This window comes from Hylobates moloch, unplaced genomic scaffold (genome assembly GCF_009828535.3).
Source record: "Hylobates moloch isolate HMO894 unplaced genomic scaffold, HMol_V3 SCAFFOLD_23, whole genome shotgun sequence".
Lineage (NCBI taxonomy): Eukaryota > Metazoa > Chordata > Mammalia > Primates > Hylobatidae > Hylobates > Hylobates moloch.
Window position 1 is genome coordinate 301183 of NW_026652298.1, and position 12239 is coordinate 313421.

Consider the following 12239-nt stretch of genomic DNA (forward strand, 5'->3'; position numbering starts at 1 on the left):
GAACTAGAAATACCATTTGACCCAGCCATCCCATTACTGGGTATATACCCAAAGGACTATAAATCATGCTGCTATAAAGACACATGCACACGTATGTTTATTGCGGCACTATTCACAATAGCAAAGAGTTGGAACCAACCCAAATGTCCAACAACGATAGACTGGATTAAGAAAATGTGGCACATATACACCATGGAATACTATGCAGCCATAAAAAATGATGAGTTCGTGTCCTTTGTAGGGACATAGATGAAACTGGAAAACATCATTCTCAGTAAACTATCGCAAGGACAAAAATCCAAACACCGCATGTTCTCACTCATAGGTGGGAATTGAACAATGAGGACTCATGGACACAGGAAGGGGAACATCACACTCCGGGGACTGTTGTGGGGTTGGGGGAGGGGGGAGGGACAGCATTAGGAGATACACCTAATGCTAAATGATGAGTTAATGGGTGCAGGAAATCAACATGGCACATGGATACATATGTAACAAACCTGCACATTGTGCACATGTACCCTAAAACCCTAAAGTATAATAAAAAAAAAAAAAAAATTAAAAAAAAAAAAAAAAAGGATAGGAGTTTCCACCTTACATTCTATCATACTGATTACTATTATTTGGCTTCAGAAGTTTTGTTTACTTCTGCTTCTGTTATCCTTTCACTGGGATATAACTATAATTTCCTTTGAATAACTGCTATAACAGAAATTAGCCTGAGATAACTCTTCATATTTCTCCTAAGAGTACATCCATTTCTATTAGAAATGTCTTGGTCATGTGTAGTGACTAACACATGTAATACAAGCACTTTGGGAGGCTAAGGCAGGAGGATTGCTTGAGCCCAGGAATTTGAGACTAGCCTGGGTAACATAGGGAGACTCTGTCTCTACAAAAAAATAAAAATAAAAAATTAGCCAGGCATGGTGATGCATGACTGTGGTCCCAGCTACCCAGGAGGCTAAGATGGGAGGATCACTTGAACCCTTGTTCTCTTGAACAAGGCTGCAGTGAGCAAAGATCATAGCCTGAGACAGAGCAAGACCCTGTCTCAAAAAAAAAAAAAAAAAAAAGAAAGAAATTCTAATGTTATGGTCTCAAGAGAAAGCATCAACTTCTTGAAAGGTAAATGTAAGCACCTTGGCAAGTGGAAAATATTGAGGTTAATAATGTAACCGCCCAATGGGTGGGTTCACCTTGCCCGCTGCCTAGATAGAACTACTTATCAAGACAGAGGAATTGCAATGGAGAAAGAGTAGTTCATACAGAGCGGGCTGTGCGGGAGACCCGAGATTTATTTTTACTCAAATCAGTCTCCCCCAGCATTCGAGGATCAGAGTTTTTAAAGATAATTTGGCAGGTAAGGGCTTGGGAAGTGAGGAGTGATGTTTGGTCAGGTTGGAGATGGAATCATAGGTGGGGGGCAGGCGGAGAGGGGAGGTTTTCTTGCTGTCTTCTGTTCCTGGATGCGATGGCAGAACTGGTTTGGCGAGATTACCAGTCTGGGTGGTGTCAGCTGATCCATCGAGTGCAGGGTCTGCAAAATACCTCAAGCATTGATCTTAGATTTTACAATAGTGATATTACCCCCTGCAGCAATTTGGGGAGGTTCAGACTCTTAGAGCCACAGGCTGCCTGACCCCTAAATTGTAATTTCTAATCTAGTAGCTAATTTGTTAGTCCTGTGAAGGCAGACTGGACCCTAGGCAAGAACGGGGTCTTTTTGGGAATGGGGTGTTATCAATTTTGTTTCAGAGTCAAACCATGAACTGAATTCCTTCCCAAAGTTAGTTCGATCTATGCCCAGGAATGAACAAGGACAGCAATATAGAGTCAATTAGGTCTGATTTCTTTCACTGTCATAATTTCCTCAGTTATAATTTTGCAAAGACGGTTTCAATAATAATGATAATAATAATTTCCTTTCTCCTACACTCTCTTCAATTTCTCTCTTTCTGCTGCTTCGTCTTGTCTCGGGTCCTATTGTTACTGCTGTGCTCCTGTGCTGCTCTTCTTCCAGGCTGCATGGCCCATTACACTGGGTCTGTTAACCCCAGGTCTTTGATCACTTTTCTCTGCTGATTCTTCATATACTCTTTTCTTCTCTCTGCCTTTCCACTGATGGACTTAAACACAATCTCTTTCCCAAAAAAGAGCTATATTTAGCTACTTTTCTTTTGCATATTGTTCCATCTGCAGCCACACTATTTGTCTTCCCCCACACCACCTCTATCACCAGGAATCCATTTTCCTTGTTTTCTTTTTAATATCGGTAGCCTCTGCTCACTTCACTGCACAGTCCTTGGGGCTTTTTTTAAACTTTATTTTTAACAATCATTTGAGCAGAAAGTAGCCAATTCAGTTCTTTAATTTCCCATTTTATTCTTGGTTTGAAACTGACCTGATTGTGTCCCTCTCACTTTTGTTATGACCAGTTACTTAAAAGCCATACAGCCCACAAGGTACCCTTGGGTATAAATCCAACTTCTTCATTTTAATGGTGAGAAACCAAAAGCCCATGTTTCCTGATTTCTGGCCCAGCGCTGGAACTGTTTTCATGGCACGTCAATTCATCATACATTTTAATAGTGATGTTTTATATTTGCATAATTTTGTTGCCTTTGCAATGGGCTTCCACATCTATCTTCTCCTGTGTATATAGTTTAAAGGCCATTTTTACCCACTATCTCCTAATCATATCGACCACAGCCTTAGGAAATGTCTGCTCAATTATTTCACTTGCCTGTCTGGGTTCTTGGGCAATAGCGTAGAATCCTGCACTGTGTTTTCCCTCACGCTTTCTCACTCTCTGCAGAACAAATTTTGTTACATGCTTTATTATCATGGTAAATATTGGCCTTCAGTCCTGTATAGAAGCATTAAAAATATGCATAATGTATATCCTTTTAAAATTTATCCTAAGAAGCGTCATTTAGAGTAAAGGAGAGTTAGATGAATAAAGAAAGAATATAGTTTCTCCTAAACAAACCCACCAAGAAAATCATGAAAAGAATTATAACAACTATGAAAATGAAGGGGGTATACCTTGTCAACAAAAGCAAAATAACAAAGCTACTCTTAGACATAATCTCACATTATCTTTCTGTAGTGCTCTAGCATTTTCTAAGCCTTTTCACACACTGTTATCTCTTTTTTTTCTTTCTCCTTCTAGAAATTAATTATGACTTTTCCTTTCAAAAATGAAGCACTTTTTTTCTTTTACTCTTTTCATTTTTTCCTGAGACCATATGTTGAAGGGAAGGCGAGGAACAACTTTGGTGTGGTAATAGCCAAACTTCTCCAGGTCTGCTCCTCAAGCTTGCGAAGTCAAGACTGGCAGAAGTAGTGATTTTTACCTGGGTATCCTGAGAACCTTGCACAGTCCTTACCACATGCAGGTGTTCAGAGTGTGCAAATAAATGAAGAAATGTGAGATTGTGATGATATTTTCATGGCATGCTTTTTTTCCACACTTCCTCGTGCAGCCCAACATCCTCTACAGTGTGGTGTTCTACCCATTTAAGTGGTTTACCACTTCATTAAGCCAACTTAAACCATGTTGCCTTCAACTCAACATTGATTGATCCTCAATACAGTCCTGTAGGGAGGCAAGAAAACTTACAAATGAAGTGTTAAAGAAAGAGAGATTAAGCAATTTGCCCCAAATCTCATAACCACTAGGTGATAAATCTTCAACTAGAACTTAAATATCTGGCTGAGAATTCAGTGCTCTTTTCATTTAAATCACATTGCTTCATAAAAATAGATCCACAGGAAGAATAAAAATGTCCAAAGTGCAATGAGACAGAGAAGATGATATGGAGACAGACATATTGCACAGAAAGCATTTGACCATATGTCTGCCTGGTCCCCTTCATGTGTTTTGTTCATAACTTATTTTACTCGGGCAGGAGGAGACAGCATAACAACTGTCAGAGTGAATTTAGGCCACAGTTTTGTGTTGCTGAATGTGTTGAGTCATTTCCCTTAGTTCACATTTCTACCTAACTTTATCTTTTAAGTCATCATCATGGCTTTAATCTCTTCTTTATTTTGATGTTGAAATTTTGTAGCCATTATCCAAATAAAATATTTATTTTCACTCGTGAGTCCTTAATTTTTCCCCAATGGAATTAGCTATTTATTTGATGCAATAGCTAGACCAGTAGGGTTAAAAATGCTTTTATAAAGACATTAATAGCTGGGTACGGTGGTGTGCAGCTAGGGAGGCTATGGCAGGAAGATCACTTGAGTCCAGGAGTTTAAGGCCAATGCCTTCACCAACATAGTGAGACCCTGTCTTTAAAGTAAAATTTAAAAATTAAAAGAAAAGACATTTAAAAAGGTTGTTTACCAAAATGATGGTTAATTGACAGAAAATAGAAACTGAAACTAGAAATCATTGCCATCAGCTTTCTCTAATGTGTACTTGATCCTTTTCTCCCTGTGATGGAAGTTGAAAGTCTTTTTTTTTTTTTTTTTTTAAGCCACTACTGTTCAAATGAGAATAAACAGCCAAACGACTAAATTAGTTGGTAGACATAATTCCTAGCCTTCAATTATTTTTATATTCTTTTGTAATACAGTCATTATTTTTTCAGGCTTCTGTAATACTGCATTTAACCAATCCCCAAACAGGGAAACGGTATGCAATTTTTCTACTATTTACAGTTCCTTGATTATAATCTTTTATTTGAAAAGATTATATATTTATATAAAAACTCATTTTCTTTCTTATATATAAATATTATTAGTAGTCTTAAAATGTCATTCTCAATAAACAGGATGAGTCAACTTGAGGAATAGAGAATCAGGTAGTCACCATCAGAGAACTGGTTTAGCAAACAGAAGGGGCCTACGCAGATAGAGAGAAGTCAGGCAGGGCTGTGGTGTGAAAATATTAGAGACCTAATATAGTCTGTCTTTACACCTGTATATTTCGCTTCTTGCATCTGCTTGAATGCCCTCTGTCATTTATTAGAACTAGATTTATTGATCCAATAGGTTTGTACTACAGTCAGAACAAACAAATCACTGGATCCAGCAGAAGCCTTAGATATGTGACATAACAGAGATTTGCACAAAGATTTGCCCAATTGCCTTCTCGAATTTCTCTTATCATCAATCCATCTAGCTAGAGCTCTCTGAAGGTCATCAGAGGTCAGTATAATTTTAATAAGATTTCAACTGAAGGATAGCCTTGATGTTCAGTGACCTTCAGACATGTTTATAATCGAGAAGCCACTCCCCCTGTTGAATGATAACCTCTTCCATGAATTACCAAACCAGTGGTGCTCACATTCTGATTAACCATTGATTCCCATAAACCCAGCATCCCCCAACACCGATGATCTAAATAACCTGAATTATTTGCATTGCCTTATCAATTCCATCTCATTTCCTGTCTTGGTGGTTTTGCTCAAACTGCTTCTATGTGGAATGTCCATATGTACCCACTCAAGTTTCCACTTCATCATTCCATCATCTGTAGTCCACTATCCATCATCAGGACTAATGTGAGCTGACTTTCCTCCAAAAAGCTTTCCCTGAACTTATCCCGAAATAACATTTTTCTCTGCTAACTTACCATTTGTCATATGTTAGTATACAGCTTCTCTAACTGTCATGAAATGAAATAAATGGGAAGAAGATGAAACTTGAAAAGAAATCTGCTCCTTAAGGCAGGCCTTGGGGGAATAGGCCTGGCTAGAGGTAATGTAAGGTCTAGATGGTGTTTTTAGAATCTGAAGACTGCAACAGCAAACACAACAAATATAAGCCTAGGCAAGCTGTCAGTGCAGGGCCTAAAATTAGGTATTTCAACAAGTGGATGAATCAATTTGGGGAATTGTATTAGTAAACAGAGGAAGCCTGTCAAGTAAAAGGGAGGGTAAGCAGGGATGTAGTTTAAAACTATTGAGGAAAAATGGCTAAGGAATAGCAAAATTAACACATGGCCTAAAATATTAAGAAATTAAGCCTGTTACTGAATTACTGACCAGGCTAGTATACAGGAGCATTAACAACACAAAACCAGATTAGGTCAGGATTAGCAGTGGGGGTGAAATAATCTTCAGGGCTGAAACACTGAGCTAGAAATATTTAAATCCTCCTTGCAGATGAAAAATATAGAGGACAATTTACTGGTTAAGCATGAATTTCTGGTCTTTTGTTAAGAAAGCTAGAACAGAAATACTCTCTTTCACTGAAAGTGAACATTGAGGCAGTAAACTCCAAATATAGCTGCAGGTACCATCTCCTGCTGATTTGTGTGTATAGAGCATGAAAGAAAGGCTCAGAAACAAAAGCGTGTCAGAAAAATAAGCAGAAGGAGGCATTACTTGCAAAGAAATGTGAGGAAGTCAGTCTTCAAAAGAATTGGCCCAAAAAATTAAAAAAATAGAACTTTTTAAAACAAACAAGATTATGAAGACTATAGGGTTTATATTAGTCTCTTCATGGCAGGAAACAGTAATTTTATCATGGTTATTGTATTCAAAAAGTTCATGACATATCTTCAGACAATAAATAGCATTGTAAAGTCAACGATAAAGCGATTTTCATTAAGGAGTTAGGAACTCTCAGGAAATGCTCAAGGTTTTATTCATTTGGAGGACTGCAAGTAGACAGAGAGACCTTTTTATTGTTTCTTTGTGTCAGAGTGCAGAGGTTTTTTTCTCTGTTTCTTCAGCAGTGGGACATGATGTACGGGCTGACAATGGTGTCAGGCCCAGATGTCACTTTGGTTTTTACACTTCATCTTGTGGTCATGTTTCCTCCTCTACAGGACATGTTTGTCTACCTACATTTGCTGAACAATTTTCCTAATCAGTACTATTGATTTTACATTTTACATCGAGCCATTTTATTTGCACAGATCTAAGAAGAAGTGTTGATTAATATTTAATGACCTCCTAGTAGTTTTTTGATGAAACAATAAACTAAGGCTTACAAGTTTACATCTATCTATAGATTTTATAAAGCCCTTGTGTTTTAAATTTACTTTTACATGTTTAACAGCTCAGTTTAGAGCAGATCAAACCAATCAGTTCACCTCTACCTGATTTCGTCTGCAGTATTTATAATGCAAATGTATCCTTTTTAATAAAAGATATCCAAATGTCTCAGTGTCCCTGCTCTGCCAAGAAAGGACATTCTTTTTTACCTCCAAGCCTGAGATTGCATAGTCCATAGAGCATGTACCAGATTGGTTTCCTAGAAGGATGTTATAGGCATCACTTCTGCATGAAAAACATAGAAATTATTCTTATTACTGGATTTGTCTTGCCTAATTAAATTGAATTTGTAGCACAGATACAAACTTTTTATTAAAAAATTGATTCTTCCTGGACGGGCAAGGTGGCTCACACCTGTAATCCCAGCACTTTGAAAGGCTGAGGTGGGCAGATCACCTGAGGTCAGGAGTTTAAGATCAGCCTGGCCAACATGGTGAAACCCCATCTCTATAAAAATACAAAAATTAGCCTAGCATGATGGTGGGTGCCTGTAATCCCAGCTACCCGGGAGGCTGAGGTGGGAGAAGTGCTTGAGCCCAAGATTGGAGGTTGCAGTGAGCTGAGATCATGCCATTGCACTCCAGCCTGGGCAACAGAGCAAGTCTCCATCTCAAAAAAAAAAAAAAAAAAAAAAAAAAAAAAAAAAAAAAAAAAAAAAAAAAAAAAGATTTTTCTAATTAGTTACATATTCAGGTAGAAGGAAGGACAAATTCTCATTGAACCAATACAAATAACTACATAGTCACAAAAAGTAAGTGTTTTTATTAAAGAAACTTTGTGTAAGATTTAACCAATTCTTTACGAAATAATTATTTGTATATTTTTCTTGGCAATTTATTAGCTTTGTTTTTATATTAAGAATTTCTACAAGGTATTTTTTTCCTCAACACTAAGCATTCAGAGTGTTTTATTTAGTTTTTACAAATTTAATAATTTGTAAATTTAATTGGAGGTTAAAGACAGATTAAGAAGAAAGAAAATGGGTTTCTCTCATGTTTATTAAAGTAGAAAATTAAACTAACCTCAATTAAATCGCTTTATTGAGGCCCTTTAATCCTAAATAACAACCTCTTGTCATGCTGGTCTTGAGTTTAGCAGTCTGCTTTCATGAATTCATCTGCTTCTACACTGTGAGTCTCTTGGAAATCCTGACTCATTTACTTGGTATAGTTGGAATATTGTTTGTGGGGACAAGGTCAGCCTATTCTTGGAGGCCTATATCCATGAGTCAATTTCCTGTGGTATCAACAGTATCAACAGTGTCTGCTGCAGTTTTTACAGGACTTCTTTTGATATTTCTTCCAGATGACTCAAATTCTGATTGGTGCTTTGTAGAGAGGCTTTAGGTATGCTTAAAGGGAAAGAAGGGCTGGGCACAGTGGCTCATGTCTGTAATCCCAACACTTTAGGAGGCTGAGGCAGGCGGATCACTTGAGGTCCGGAGTTTGAGATCAGCCTGGCCAACACGGTGAAACCCTGTCTCTGCTGAAAATAGAAAAATTAGCCATGCGTGGTGGCGGGCACCTGAATATAGCTACTCAGGAGGCTGAGGTAGGAGGACAGCTTGAACCCGAGAGACAGAGTTTGCAATGAGCTGAGATCACACCACTGCACTCCAGCCTGGGCAACAGAGTGAGATTCCACCTAAAAACAAAAAAAAGCAGTGGGGGTAGGGAGAGGAGATGTTGTTGATAATAAAACTGTAAAGTTTGGTTAATTTTTTGTCATAGCAAACAACATCACAATTGGGGGATAGTGGCATTCTCTGTTGAGGCGTAACACATACTCATCTAATGAAATTTTAATCAGTGCTTACCATAAAAGACAGAACACATTAAGAACAATCACTGCATCTTGATACCTCTTGAGGGCCTTTAATTTTCCCCATAAAGTAGATATTATTATTTGTCACCAACTGATAAGTTTAGTTTTTTTTATTATTAATATACTTTAAGTTTAGGGTACATGTGCACAACGTGCAGGTTTCTTACATATGTATACATGTGCCATGTTGGTGTGCTGCACCCATTAACTCGTCATTTAGCATTAGGTATATCTCCTAATGCTATCCCTCCCACCTACTCCCACCCCACAACAGTCTGCGGAGTGTGATGTTCCCCTTCCTGTGTCCATGTGTTCTCATTGTTCACTTCCCACCTATGAGTGAGAACATGTGCTGTTTGGTTTTTTGTCCTTGCAATAGTTTACTGAGAATGATGGTTTCCAGTTTCATCCATGTCCCTACAAAGGACATGAACTCATCCTTTTTTATGGCTGCATAGTATTCCATGGTGTGTATGTGCCACATTTTCTTAATCCAGTCTATCCTTGTTGGACATTTGGGTGGGTTCCAAGTCTTTGCTATTGTGAATAGTGCCGCAATAAACATACATGTGCATGTGTCTTTATAGCAGCATGATTTATAATCCTTTGGGTACATACCCAGTAATGGGATGGCTGGGTCAAATGGTATTTCTAGTTCAAGATCCCTGAGGAATTGCCACACTGACTACCACAATGGTTGAACTAGTTTACACTCCCACCAACAGTGTAAAAACATTCCAGTTTCTCTACATCCTCTCCAGCACCTGTTGTCTCTTGACTTTTTAATGATCCATTCTAACTGGTATGAGATGTTATCCCATTGTGGATTTGATTTGCATTTCTCTGATGACCAGTGATGATGAGCATTTTTTCATGTGTTTTTTGGCTGCATAAATGTCTTCTTTTGAGAAGTGTCTGTTCATATCCTTCACCCACTTGTTGATGGGGTTGCTTTTTTCTTGTAAATTTGTTTGAGTTCATTGTAGATTCTGGATATTAGCCCTTTTTCAGATGAGTAGGTTGTGAAAATTTTCTCCCATTTTGTAGGTTGCCTGTTCACTCTGATGGTAGTTTCTTTTGCTGTGCAGAAGCTCTTTAGTTTAATTAGATCCCATTTGTCAATTTTGGCTTGTGTTGTCATTGCTTTTGGTGTTTTAGACGTGAAGCCCTTGCCCATGCCTATGTCCTGAATGGTATTGCCTAGGTTTTCTTCTAGGGTTTTTATGGTTTTAGGTCTAACATGTAAGTCTTTAATCCATCTTGAATTAATTTTTGCATAGGTGTAAGGAAGGGATCCAGTTTCAGCTTTCTATATATGGCTAGCCAGTTTTCCCAGCACCATTTATTAAATAGGGAATCATTTCCCCATTGTTTGTTTTTCTCAGGTTTGTCAAAGATCAGATAGTTGTAGATAAGCGGCATTATTTCTGAGGGATCTGTTCTGTTCCATTGGTCTATATCTCTGTTTTGGTATCAGTACCATGCTGTTTTGGTTACTGCAGCCTTGTAGTATCGTTTGAAGTCAGGTAGCATGATACCTCCAGCTTTGCTCTTTTGGCTTAGGATTGAATTGCAATGCAGGCTCTTTTTTGGTTCCATATAAATTTTAAAGTAGTTTTTTCCCAATTCTGTGAAGAAAGTCATTGGTAGCTTGATGGGGATGGCATTGAATCTATAAATTACCTTGGGCAGTATGGCCATTTTCACGATATTGATTCTTCCTATCCATGAGCATGGAATGTTCTTCCATTTGTTTGTATCCTCTTTTATTTTATTGAGCAGTGGTTTGTAGTTCTCCTTGAAGAGGTCCTTCACATCCCTTGTAAGTTGGATTCCTAGGTATTTTATTCTCTTTGAAGCAATTGTGAATGGGAGTTCACTCATGATTTGGGTCTCTGTTTGTCTGTTTTTGGTGTATAAGAATGCTTGTGATTTTTGCACATTGATTTTGTATCCTGAGACTTTGCTGAAGTTGCTTATCAGCTTAAGGAGATTTTGGGCTGAGATGATGGGGTTTTCCAGATATACAATCATGTCATCCACAAACAGGGACAATTTGACTCCCTCTTTTCCTAATTGAATACTCTTTATTTCCTTCTTCTTCCTGATTGTCCTGGACAGAACTTCCAACACTATGTTGAATAGGAGTGGTGAAAGAGGGCATCCCTGTCTTGTGCCAGTTTTCAAAGGGAATGCTTCCAGTTTGTGCCCATTCAGTATGATATTGGCTGTGGGTTTGTCATAGATAGCTCTTATTATTTTGAGATATGTCCTATCAATACCTAATTTATTGAGAGTTTTTACCATGAAGCGTTGTTGAATTAGGACTTTTCTGCATCTATTGAGATAATCATGTGGTTTTTGTCTTTGGTTCTGTTTATATGCTGGATTACATTTATTGATTTGCATATGTTGAACCAGCCTTGCAACTCAGGGATGAAGCCCACTTGATCATGGTGGATAAGCTTTTTGATGTGCTGCTGGATTTGGTTTGCCAGTATTTTATTGACAATTTTTGCATCAATGTTCATCAAGGATATTGGTCTGAAATTCTCTTTTTTGGTTACGTCTCTGCCAGGCTTTGGTATCAGGATGATGCTGGCCTCATAAAATGAGTTAGGGTGGATTACCTCTTTTTCTATTTATCGGAATAGTTTCAGAAGGAATGGTACCAGCTCCTCTTTGTACCTCTGGTAGAATTTAGCTGTGAATCCATCTGGTCCTGGACTTTTTTTGGTTGGTAAGCTATTAATTATTGCCTCAATTTCAGAGCCTGTTATTGGTCTATTCAGAGATTCAACGTCTTCCTGGTTTAGTCTTGGGAGGGTGTATGTGTTGAGGAATTTATCCATTTCTTCTAGATTTTCTAGTTTATTTGCATAGAGGTGTTTATAGTATTCTCTGATGGTAGTTTGTATTTCTGTGGGATTGGTGATGATATCCCCTTTGTCATTTTTTATTGCATCTATTTGATTGTTCTCTCTTTTCTTCTTTATTAGTCTTGCTAGCAGTCTATCAATTTTGTTGATCTTTTCAAAAAAACCAGCTCCTGGATTCATTGATTTTTTGAAGAGTTTTTGTGTCTCTATTTCCTTCAGTTCTGCTCTGATCTTAGTTATTTCTTGCCTTCTGCTAGCTTTTGAAGGTGTTTGCTCTTGCTTCTCTAGTTCTTTTAATTGTGATGTTATTGTCAATTTTAGATGTTTCCTGCTTTCTCTTGTGGGCGTTTAGTGCTATAAATTTCCCTCTACACACTGCTTTGAATGTGTCCCGGAGATTCTGATATGTTGTGTCTTTGTTCTCATTGGTTTCAAAGCACATCTTTATTTCTGCCTTCATTTCGTTATGTACCCAGTAGCCATTCAGGAGCAGGTTGTTCAGTTTCCATGTAGTTGA